This window comes from Ctenocephalides felis, unplaced genomic scaffold, assembly GCF_003426905.1.
Source record: "Ctenocephalides felis isolate EL2017-DRISC unplaced genomic scaffold, ASM342690v1 CF-g0.4_SCAFFOLD_01170, whole genome shotgun sequence".
Taxonomy (NCBI): domain Eukaryota; kingdom Metazoa; phylum Arthropoda; class Insecta; order Siphonaptera; family Pulicidae; genus Ctenocephalides; species Ctenocephalides felis.
In genome coordinates this window covers 38687284-38700253 of record NW_020537324.1, presented here as the reverse complement: position 1 = coordinate 38700253, position 12970 = coordinate 38687284, and positions in this window count along the sequence as shown.

Sequence of the window (12970 nt, the reverse complement as noted above, 5' to 3'; positions counted from 1 at the left end):
ATTTATATATCTTTGATTCGCCTGTAGTTTGTTCTTGAATTTTGAAATTTAATTCATCTACCTCAATGTTTTTGGCTGCCAATATAGCTCGTTCACTTAACCAATGATGATTTCTGTAATTTTGAGCAACATCTGGAAACACCTTCTAAATGAGTTCTTCTTTTGATTGAGGTAAATGACAAAAATTTTAAGGAAAGTTAATACATCCTGTCAACATGTCAATAGGAAAATTGTCCTTACCAATCTAAATGAGTTGTTTAGAGAATATGTTTTCATATTGGCTTATTTGCAACTCAACACGCATATTCTTAAGTGAAGTACTTTGACATATTTCCACAGATTGGATGACTTTAGGTATGCGTTGAGTTCATCAGCTGGCGTTGATCGTGGAATCCCTGGCAATGTTTGACGAAAATCTCCTGCTAATAAAATCATTGCACCACCAAATCGGTGATTGCTGCGTAGATCTTTTAAGATTTTGTCTAAAGCCTCCAAATATTTTTTATGTGCCATCGTGCATTCATCCCAAACGGTCAATTGACATTGCTGCAAAACCTTAGCCATTACAGAGTTCTTCGAGATGTTGCAAGTTGGAGTTTCATTGCTTTGCATATTTAATGGCAATTTTAGTGCTGAATGGGCTGTTCGACCACCTTCGAGCAAAGTTGCGATTCCCGATAAAGCGAGTGCAAGTGCAATTTTATTTTGTGAGCAAATTGTTGCTAATATTAATGAAATCAAAGTTTTCCTGTACCACCAGGTGCGTCTAAGAAGTAAATCCCCCCAGTTCCATCATTTGTTACTTTCGTAAAGTATCAAATACATACCTCTGTTGTTCATTCAACAGTGGAAGATTTGTTTCGATTAATTCTTTCAAATTGTTGAGATAATACAGTTTTTCTCTGTGCAACTCTTGGTTAAAAGAAAAATGGTTAAATCATGCATTGGACGATTGGGTGCGGCCACGACTAATTAAATTAATAGTTTGTTTGACATCATCAAGCACATGTCTTCAATTGAAATCAACGCTTCGTTGTAAATTTCTTCACTGATTTGCATATTTGGACTTCCCATTCTATTGCGTATTTGATACAAAATATCATCACACATGTTATCTTTGTACTTGATACACAAATCAATTGGGTTTGATGGAAAGTATGTGGATATGATTATAGAAAACAATGTTCGTATTTGATGAGCGTGTGAAGATATTACAGCATCACTGAGAGTTTGATCCCAGGGAGCGTCATTTCCTAGCAATTGTAAACGTTGACAGGCTTCTCTGTAGGATCCACACAATTCACCATCAACATTTCGTAAATGTTGGAATAATGTTGGGCCACGTACATTAATAAATTCGACCAATCGCATCGGTGGAATATACATCTGGGTATCCTGGTACTGGTTTTCCTTTTTTCCGTCGTATAAATCTCCTTGAAGATTTATTCCAAGTATAGTATTTTGGCATTTCAGAATATAGCAGTGTTTGTGCAAAATTATCGTTTTGACATGTCTCAAAAAACTTGTTAATGTAGTAGATGGTGGCTGAGCAGCTCTTTGACTTACGTTCTCTGCTGTAAAATACACCCTTTGCTCATTTTCTAAATGCACAGCTAAGTGAATAACAGATGGGTGTCTCTTATGAATTGGAAAAGAAAATATTCGAGAATTGCTTCATTACCACTAACATAGCGGCCCATATCCTAATTTTTTCATGTTCATTTCGGTTGTCATGTTCTTGTGCAGTACGATTAGATCGGTAATTAGCTTGGTTTGTAGCATTTCGTGTTCTTCTACTTAAATTGCCTCGTCTCATAGGAGGCAATATTAAAATATTGTGTCACTTGTAATAACTTTTTATTCATAGGAAGATAACAAAACACTACAAACAAAACAAAAGCACACTCAGTAGAGTATAGCAGAAAATGCAAGAAAATACCACCGGCAAGGGCGGCAAATGGACATTGACATTGATTTTTTTAATCTTATATGACTCGAAGTAAAATAAATTAAATATCGCCATAATTATATTTAAAAGAAATAATATCGAGAAGCCGACTACGATTATTTGTATTAGTTAGAAAAGGGCTGTTTTTAGGGTTTTCCCGACGATTTTTTTCGCCGTAAGAACCATTCCTGGACATCAGAATTGGCCAAATGGGTCAGGCGTTGTTGAGTTATGCGCTTACCAACACATTTTGCGATCCATTTTATATATAAGATATATATATATATATATATATATATATATATATATATATTGAAATGAATAAAACAGCCAATGCGTCGAATGTAAAGAATTTATTTTAATTTTTTATACGTTTCGAGACTAGATGTGTCTCATCATTCAGCTAAAAGAAATTTACATTATAAAGAAAAAGTTTTAAAAAATGAATTTATACTGGAAAAATTAATTGAAAACAACAATTATACACACCAGATCAGGAAAAACCACACTAATTAACACATTTTTCAACACCACAATCACATATTACTACTGTAGGAAAGCAAAAATAATTTAAGAAAAGACCAAAAAAGGTAAAAGTAAAAATGTATGAAAACATATTTGTTTTTAACCGATAGCATAGCGACACGGTTTGACTTATTTGCGTCGGCGACGAGTAGTACGCTATGTAACGCCAGAACGCGAGCAAGGAACAGTGGGGATATCAGGGGCGTAGTAGAGAGTCAGATTTACAGAAATTAATTATATTTTGACAACTTTCTGAGAGTAAGCAAGAAGAACTGCGTTTGTTCACACAATTTGAATTTAAATAGATAAAACATGATTCAGAAAATCTTCTAAGGTCTACATTTTTTTCTTTATATAAAATTATAGGATGGTCAGTATTAAAAGAGTGTTTGAAATTAATAATGTGCTCAGAAAACATTGTTTTAAATTGTCTAGGGTTTTTTGAATTATAAATATGTTGATTCATTCTTTTGCTAATGTATTGAGAACTTTCACTGATGTAACAACTGTCACAATCTAAACAATTAATTTTATAAACGGCATCGGTGATTCTGTCAGACGGAGATTTTGATTTTAAAGTAGAAAACAGAGAACTGAGTGTGTTATCAAAAGTAAAAACTAAAAGCACACCTTCAACAGAAAAAAGTTTTTTTAAAAAATAAGAAAAGCTACCCAAATAAGGTAAACAAATAATGCCTTTATATTTGCTAAATAAAGAAGAAGAATTTGAATCAGCGGTAAAATATTTTTGAACAACGGATGTGACATTATTATTATCAATATTGGTAACGTTTAAATATTTTAACCTATTCATAATTATATTATTGATTAAATGTAAAGGATAAGAGTTATTTGTGAGAATGGAGCGGACTAAATCCAAGTTTTTATTCCAAAAAGTTTTATTGCTTAAAAGAATAGCTCTATCAATGAGAGAAATGATGATAGAAATTTTTACGGAACGAGAATGAAACGATAAGTAATTAATGTATCTACCAGAAGAAGTTGGTTTCTGAAACCAATCAGTTAAAATATAATTGTTTTGGTTTCTAATAAGTTTAATGTCTAAAAAACTAATGGAATTGTCATCTTCAAACTCACAAGTAAACTTTAAATGATTGTTAAAAGAATTAAAGGCATCAAGAGTGGAGGAGATGGAATTATTTTCTAAACACAAGAGAACGTCATCAACATATCTAAAGTAAAAGAAAGGTTGAACAGGAAGTTTGGGTAAAACAAAATTTTCAAGTAACTGTAAAGTTAAATCTGCCAAAGGGGGACTAATGCTAGAGCCCATAGGCATACCAAAAATCTGAGCAAAAATTTTATTGTCAAAACAAAAATATGTATTATTGAATATGAAATTTAAAATGTATTTAAACCAAAATAAATTGATAGTTGTATGTGGTTTGATGTCATTCCAACGATCCGAAATGGCATCCAACGCAAGATCCCATGGAACGTTAGTAAACAACGAAACGACATCAAAGCTAACCAAAGAAAAGTCAGACGGTATACTTAAGTTGTTTAAAAATTTTGCCAAAATAAAAGAGTTTGAGACATTAGATTTTGATAAAATGGTGACCTTAGAGAGGATAGAACTTAAATATTTAGTTAAATTACTTAACGGTGAGTTTATGTCAGCAACTATAGGTCTTAACGGTAAATCTGCTTTGTGGATTTTTGGAAGGCAATATAATTTAGGAAAGTCTGGATGAAAAACCTCAAGGGAAAAACCTAAAGATTTGGATATTTGTTTTTTTTTGGATTAAATTTGTGATAAGTTTATGAGTTTTTCTGTTTATGTAATCGGTAGGGTCATTAGTTAAAGGTTTGTATGTAAGTGTGTCATTTAAAAGTGCTTCGGTTTTTGAGAGATAATCAGACTTATTCATAATCACTGTAAGGTTTCCCTTATCAGCTCTGGTAACTATGATGTCAGGATTTTCTCTCAAGAACTTTTTGCATAATTTTAAATCTCTGGCAATTTCTAAATGTAAAGGATTGGAATTGGTATTTAATTTTTTTTTAATAAAAGATAAAAAATTATTGCAACAAGTTAATCTTAATTTTGATTCCTTTTCTGGATCTTTCATTTTACAAATACCCAACTCTAGATTGCTAAGGATCTTTATAAAATTGAAATGTTTTTTGGAAGGGGGGAGAGAGAATTTAGGACCGAGGGCAAAAATATATTTTAAATGTTGGGGAATGGTTTTATTAGAAACGTTCTTAAGCCATTTGTCTATCAAATCGTCTTTAATAAGAGGGACCGAGTGTTTATTATGTGAAATTAAAAGTTTTTCAAATATATTTTTGTGGGACTGTTTGAGACTGGAGAAAATTCTATCAAATTTTAATTTTTCAAATTCAAAGAAATTATTCAAAATGAACGGCTCTAAAATGGAAGATAAAACATTTACTAAATTGTTTATGTTAGAGATGAGAAAAGAAATAAGGAAAAAGTATGTTTTATTTCGCATGACATAGCTTCAAAACTGACGCTTGTCAACTTTTTCTTCAAAGATGACGAAGTTAAATGATTAAATTTATTGAGAAAATTGTTTGAATCAAAGAATTTCGGAATTATTTTGAACTTCCTACAGCGTAACAGAAAATTGCGTCTATTAATTGTATTTGCCAATTTTAAATTTAGAGAAGAAAAATTAACTAACTTTAACCTGATGTGGTGTCTATAGTGTTTCTAAATAATGTTATAAAAAGAAGACGATCCATCTTGAAATTGGCATCTAGTAGAGTAACTTGTAGTTTTCGAAGTCCCAATATATCTTGATGGAGACCATGGTTCAGCAGAAGGACGGCGGTATGACTTGAAATTTGAATTCCCATTGTAAAGATTTGTAAAAAGTTCTTGAGTAGGATCCATAGAAGAAAATGTAGGTAAATCATAAAATTTTGAAAAAATATTTTCCTTTAAAGGCCTAGGAGTGATATCTTGAGGATTTTTTGTTCGACGTTGAAACATATTGAAATGAATAAAACAGCCAATGCGTCGAATGTAAAGAATTTATTTTAATTTTTTATACATTTCGAGACTAGATGTGTCTCATCATTCAGCTAAAAGAAATTTACATTATAAAGAAAAAGTTTTAAAAAATGAATTTATATTGGAAAAATTAATTGAAAACAACAATTATACACACCAGATCAGGAAAAACCACACTAATTAACACATTTTTCAACACCACAATCACGTATTACTACTGTAGGAAAGCAAAAATAAATTAAGAAAAGACCAAAAAAGGTAAAAGTAAAAATGTATGAAACACATATTTTGTTTTTAACCGATAGCATAGCGACACGGTTTGACTTATTTGCGTCGGCGACGAGTAGTATGCTATGCAACGCCAGAACGCGAGCAAGGAACAGTGGGGATATCAGGGGCGTAGTAGAGAGTCAGATTTACAGAAATTAATTATATTTTGATAACTTTCTGAGAGTAAGCAAGAAGAACTGCGTTTGTTCACACAATTTGAATTTAAATAGATAAAACATGATTCAGAAAATCTTCTAAGGTCTACATTTTTTTCCTTATATAAAATTATAGGATGGTCAGTATTAAAAGAGTGTTTAAATTAATAATTTGCTCAGAAAACATTGTTTTAAATTGTCTAGGGTTTTTTGAATTATAAATATGTTGATTCATTCTTTTGCTAATGTATTGAGAACTTTCACCGATGTAACAACTGTCACAATCTAAACAATTAATTTTATAAACGGCATCGGTGATTCTGTCAGACGGAGATTTTGATTTTAAAGTAGAAAACAGGGTACTGAGTGTGTTATCAAAAGTAATCTAATGTCTCAAACTCTTTTATTTTGACAAAATTTTTAAACAACTTAAGTATACCGTCTGACTTTTCTTTGGTTAGCTTTGATGTCGTTTCGTTGTTTACTAACGTTCCATGGGATCTTGCGTTGGATGCCATTTCGGATCGTTGGAATGACATCAAACCACATACAACTATCAATTTATTTTGGTTTAAATACATTTTAAATTTCATATTCAATAATACATATTTTTGTTTTGACAATAAATTTTTTGCTCAGATTTTTGGTATGCCTATGGGCTCTAGCATTAATCCCCCTTTGGCAGATTTAACTTTACAGTTACTTAAAAATTTTGTTTTACCCAAACTTCCCGTTCAACCTTTCTTTTACTTTAGATATGTTGATGACGGTCTCTTGTGTTTAGAAAATAATTCCATCTCCTCCACTCTTGATGCCTTTAATTCTTTTAACAATCATTTAAAGTTTACTTGTGAGTTTGAAGATGACAATTCCATTAGTTTTTTAGACATTAAACTTATTAGAAACCAAAACAATTATATTTTAACTGATTGGTCTCAGAAACCAACTTCTTCTGGTAGATACATTAATTACTTATCGTTTCATTCTCGTTCCGTAAAAATTTCTATCATCATTTCTCTCATTGGTAGAGCTATTCTTTTAAGCAATAAAACTTTTTGGAATAAAAACTTGGATCTAGTCCGCTCCATTCTCACAAATAACTCTTATCCTATACATTTAATCAATAATATAATTAAAAATAGGTTAGAATATTTAAACGTTTCCAATATTGATAATAATAATGTCACATCCGTTGTTCAAAAATATTTTACCGCTGATTCAAATTCTTCTTCTTTATTTAGCAAATATAAAGGCATTATTTGTTTACCTTATTTAGGGAGCTTTTCTTATTTTTTAAAAACTTTTTTCGGTTGAAGGTTTTCTTTTAGTTTTTACTTTTGATAACACACTCAGTACCCTGTTTTCTACTTTAAAATCAAAATCTCCGTCTGACAGAATCACCGATGCCGTTTATAAAATTAATTGTTTAGATTGTGACAGTTGTTACATCGGTGAAAGTTCTCAATACATTAGCAAAAGAATGAATCAACATATTTATAATTCAAAAAACCCTAGACAATTTAAAACAATGTTTTCTGAGCACATTATTAATTTCAAACACTCTTTTAATACTGACCATCCTATAATTTTATATAAAGAAAAAAATGTAGACCTTAGAAGATTTTCTGAATCATGTTTTATCTATTTAAATTCAAATTGTGTGAACAAACGCAGTTCTTCTTGCTTACTCTCAGAAAGTTGTCAAAATATAATTAATTTCTGTAAATCTGACTCTCTACTACGCCCCTGATATCCCCACTGTTCCTTGCTCGCGTTCTGGCGTTACATAGCGTACTACTCGTCGCCGACGCAAATAAGTCAAACCGTGTCGCTATGCTATCGGTTAAAAACAAAATATGTATTTCATACATTTTTACTTTTACCTTTTTTGGTCTTTTCTTAAATTATTTTTGCTTTCCTACAGTAGTAATATGTGATTGTGGTGTTGAAAAATGTGTTAATTAGTGTGGTTTTTCCTGATCTGGTGTGTATAATTGTTGTTTTCAATTAATTTTTACAATATAAATTCATTTTTTAAAACTTTTTCTTTATAATGTAAATTTCTTTTAGCTGAATGATGAGACACATCTAGTCTCGAAACGTATAAAAAATTAAAATAAATTCTTTACATTCGACGCATTGGCTGTTTTATTCATTTCAATATGTTTCAACGTCGAACAAAAAATCCTCAATATATATATATATATATATATATATATATATATATATATATATATATATATGTATGTATCATAACTCTAGACTTGTATAATAATATTAACTGTATATTAATTTTATATGTAATACATAAATTGAAAGCTTTTGGAAATCAATGTACCTAAATAATTTGAAAGCATTGAGTGCGTATAATTTTATTTGAAAAACATTGAGTGCATATAATTTTTAACAGGTAGATAATATTAAATTCAAACAAATAGTTACCAATCTATGGAGGAGACCTTCTCTATCAATAATAGTAAATACTACTCAAAATAAAACAGTTCCAGTATTGGTATACATTTTGAGAAACTTTTCTTCCTTGCATATACTGATACAATAGCTTCCTAAAATTATAGTTTATTTGCAATCAATAAAACAAAACATACCTGCAGGTGACGAAACAATACTTTCCTACTTTTAAGTAACTGATATTTGTTTGAATATGGTGGCGAATAACATAAATATTTTAATTATGACTACATACCTCACTGAATCTATCTAACAAAGCAATTTATTTCTTCGTTAATTTTCTATCGAAATTATAAAAAAATCATTTTCTTATTCAAACGCTTTCTTTACTTAATATACGCACATGATTGATGACACAGATATGACGCATTATTATTAGAAATAGATAAAACCTGCGATCATAAGAAGCAATAACCATCTTTAGGATCTTTAACAAGCACATAAGTTTGAATAAAACCTATCAAAATACGAAATAAAACCTGTCAAACGCCATATTGTTTGGGCCGCCAGTCGCACTTTTTGGCCACCATGAGAAGTCACGGCGTGTTCACTGACATTTTTATGGACTTGCCCGTTGTCTATTGATACAAGTTCAAATGATCTTATAAACACCGAAAGGTCCAGATTGCATTGTCAAAAAACAAACTAAAAGAAAATACATTGGTTACTACCATAGATAAACAAGTATAAATTTTACTGCTAATTTATTAGAAAATTTGAGCCAGGTATCAAGCCAGATGTTAATGTCAACACCGTCGACATGAGAAAGAGCCTTTTTTGATATTTAACTCCTGAAAAACGCTTCAACTATTCACAATTGAACATATTTATGTTATCTTTTCAGATGAAAGTACTGCTGTAAATTATTGTGATACAGCAACAACTTCATGTCAATTACAAAATAATGAGGTTGTATTGAATAATCATCAACCATCACATGCTAACATGACAAAGTATTGATCTTTAACTAATACTATATACTTAAAGTATTGAGAATTGATCCGAATAATAAATACCAAACAAGAGATAGAAGTTACTAGAACTCTCTTCATGCGCTCAAAAGTTAACTTAAAATCCCAGGAAGAACAATTCAATAAGATCATAAATTTATATTGCAATCAAAAAAGAGGAACATATTCAAAAATGAAGAATAAAATTTATGCCTAAGATATTCTTGAAAATTAACTCTGTTTATATTCATCTTGGTGCTCAATCAAATAATGATTAAGTTACATTAAATCTATGTATAGTCTCTATCTGAAAACCTTTTATGCACGTTACGTTAATCTGCTTTAAAATGTTGAACGAAATATCATTATCATCATTATTACAAAGAAAAAGAAATCATTGTGTTCTCATAACAGTAACTGTCAAAAATTCAAGAAAGTTATATGCAAACACATTTGCCAATTTAATTAAAGGATAAAACCAAAATTACTTTCATTTGAAAAGCATATCAACAGCATACTAAAATGAATTACTATATGAGGATGTCACTTAAAAACTATTTTGCTGTTATCCTGTAAATTATTGTACAATTCATGATCTATATACTTCTCGACATCTGTTAAACGTATTATCACCAATAATAAACAGAAATAAACTGTAATTCTACAATTGCTAAAGCATTCAACTTCATTATTTATTACTATAAATTTATTAAAAAAAAAAAAGAGTGCGCGTAAGGATCACACGCGATTGAAGTAAAACTTTTAATATTGTATGAGTAGGCAATTAAGATAAAAATAAAAAAACATCATATTTGAATTTTAAAAATCATTTATTAATAATCACATAACATCAATAACACAGTTTAAAACAACAGCGATAGATTAATTGCTATCATATTTCATATATGATATAATAGGTTTGTGATAACTAAAATGAGAGACATAAATTTTGCTTTGTAAACTATGTACATTTCTGGAGAAAACTGCATCAATAGTCGTGCCATATCTTGTGGTTGAATCAAATGGAGAATTATTCATTGTTAAACTAAATTTATTATTTAAAAAATCAATTAATAGTTGAGATTCTTCTGAACGAAAATTGACATTGAAATCTCCAGCAAGAATTAATGGTATCTCGTTGTGATTAGTGTTTAAAAGTTTTGCACCCTCATTAGAAAAATGAAGTAACTGCCGATGAAGAAATTTAATAATATTTGATACGTTTTTATTGGGAGAAATGTAAAGGACGACTATAATTAATGTTTGATTCCGAGTGTTCACACAGCGGACAACTGCAATATCACCTACTTGTGTAATTTCATTAGGAATATCCAGTAATATTGTTGGCGCAAGAAACTGCATAGAAGATGCATTATGAGGAGTATCTGAACATGAATGATAGACAGCTACACCACCTGCTCTTGAGTTTGATCGTTTGTATTGAGTAACGCAGTAATAGTTCTGAATATCAATTCGTTCTTCATTATTAATCCAAGTTTCCGAAAATAACAAAAACGTACAACGTTGTAGCACTTTATCTTGCAGATCAGGCAAATGAGCTCGTAAACTTTGGCAGTTAAAGGAAAACAATGAAATGTCGTTCAAACTTGTTATCTCACTCAATTTTTCTTCTTGTGTTATTAATCTACAAGTTGAAAGTCTTTGGAATTCAGTTTTTAAGCCCATTAATCCTGCTGGCCGTTTTCTTCTATGATAAAAATTTTTTGTCGTTGTTTTAAAAATGATGAACAATCCATTAATGCTGGTAACTCGTGATAATGCAACATATAGAAGCTGCTGATTATGTGTTTTATTGTATTCATATACAATTTTATCAAAAGTACCACCTTGTGATTTGTGTATTGTGAGTGCACAAGCAGACACTAAAGGCAAATGATTTGTTTTGACAAATATGGTTTTATTCCTATTCATTGGAATAGATGAAGATTTCCTGAGAATCGGCACAGCTGTCCTACTGATATTAAGAGTTTGAATATGATGTGCAGCTTTCTTCTTATTTTGTTACCTATCTTACCAGGAAATTCAAACCATAAACGTAGAAGTTCATCATTATCGCCACGTTCTATGTACACTAATTTTCTACACAACCATTAGCTAAGCCATCACTTACATCAATATTAGTTGTTATTATGTAAAATTTATTCAGAACTAAAATTATTTCATACGGCAAACCCCCGGTATCAATAACCGATTTTTGTGAAACTGCTGACGAATGTATGATTGTTGATCTGTCGCATGGCAACCTACACAAATATCCGTGACAGTAGATATTATTTTGTCTTCAACGAGATTCAGTATAAATTTATTATATTCCATGACACATTTATTCTCTAAGAAAAGTCTTATTCCATGAGGACATAATACAGCAACCTCTTCTTTTGTAAAAAAAACGTGATTCAATTAATGCAAGTTCATATAGGGTTTAGCGCTCGACTTACGCATGACATGACGGGAGTGGATACTCGCGACATCAGCGCTTACAGCGTCGTAGTGTTCAACTTCACGTTGGCGTTTTCGTTGCATTTGTACGGATTTACACCCGTGTAGCCTAAAGAAATTTTTACACCCATATCGCGCCTAAAGAAGTTTTACTTCAAAACATTCATGAAACAATCACAAAAAAAATGAACATTGCGTACAGTTCAAGTATCAACTATTCGATTTGAAATTTTTTGAAAAAGACAAGAGCATGATCAGCAAAAAAACTTTTCCTACCATTTGCCAGTTCCTGAAAACCAACAATATGATCCTTTTTACAGTCGTAAAATAATGCAGATGATAATGATATTTCATCAAACATCAGAATACAGTTTTTGCTATTCACATATTTTTTCTGTGCCATAGCTGAACCCAATGTTTGGAAAAGGGTCTCATTAATACCACTATACAAAGGAATTGCTGAGAGCAACTTTCTCAAGTTTGAGGAGCAGGCAAAACAAATATTTTTCTCCAACAATAATAACCTCTTGGATAAATTTTATGCAGAGATAAAGCAAGAATTTTATCATTAAGTGTATATTTTCTTCCTTTTGGCTTCTTTGTATGTTATCTTAGTTGACTTAATATAAAATTACTAGCCCTCTTATTTAATGTTGCTGGGAGATAAGCAAAATTTTCAGCACATTTGAGACTTTCTTGTAACTTCTGCCTCAATATATTTTTTGTATATTTATCCTTCTAACTTCTTTACTCAACACATTTGTTATATGGTATAAATTTTGTTTTTTTCATATCAGGTCTCTGCACGGCTTATATCTTGAGTTAAGAACCTCTGCTGAAAAAAAAATATCTAGAATCATTTGCTACGAACATAATTTGCAGTATGAAAAACTTTAAATAACACACCTTTCAGGGACGGTTTTCCTTTGCCAGAATAATACAAAAAAGTGTTATAAAACGAATAATTTTTCAATAACATACCTTCCAGAAAGAGATTTAGTATGACGGATGTCTTGTATTAAAATTACTAGCATAGATACTGTTAAATGTTTCAGTTATTAAGCTATAATAAAAAATTATATCAGAAGCGCTAATAATAGATGCGAGTATTTTGTTGTGTGCATATTAATGAAACTTATTTATCCAGTTCTCATCACCAGTTCTCAACCCGGGCTCCAGCTAATTCACT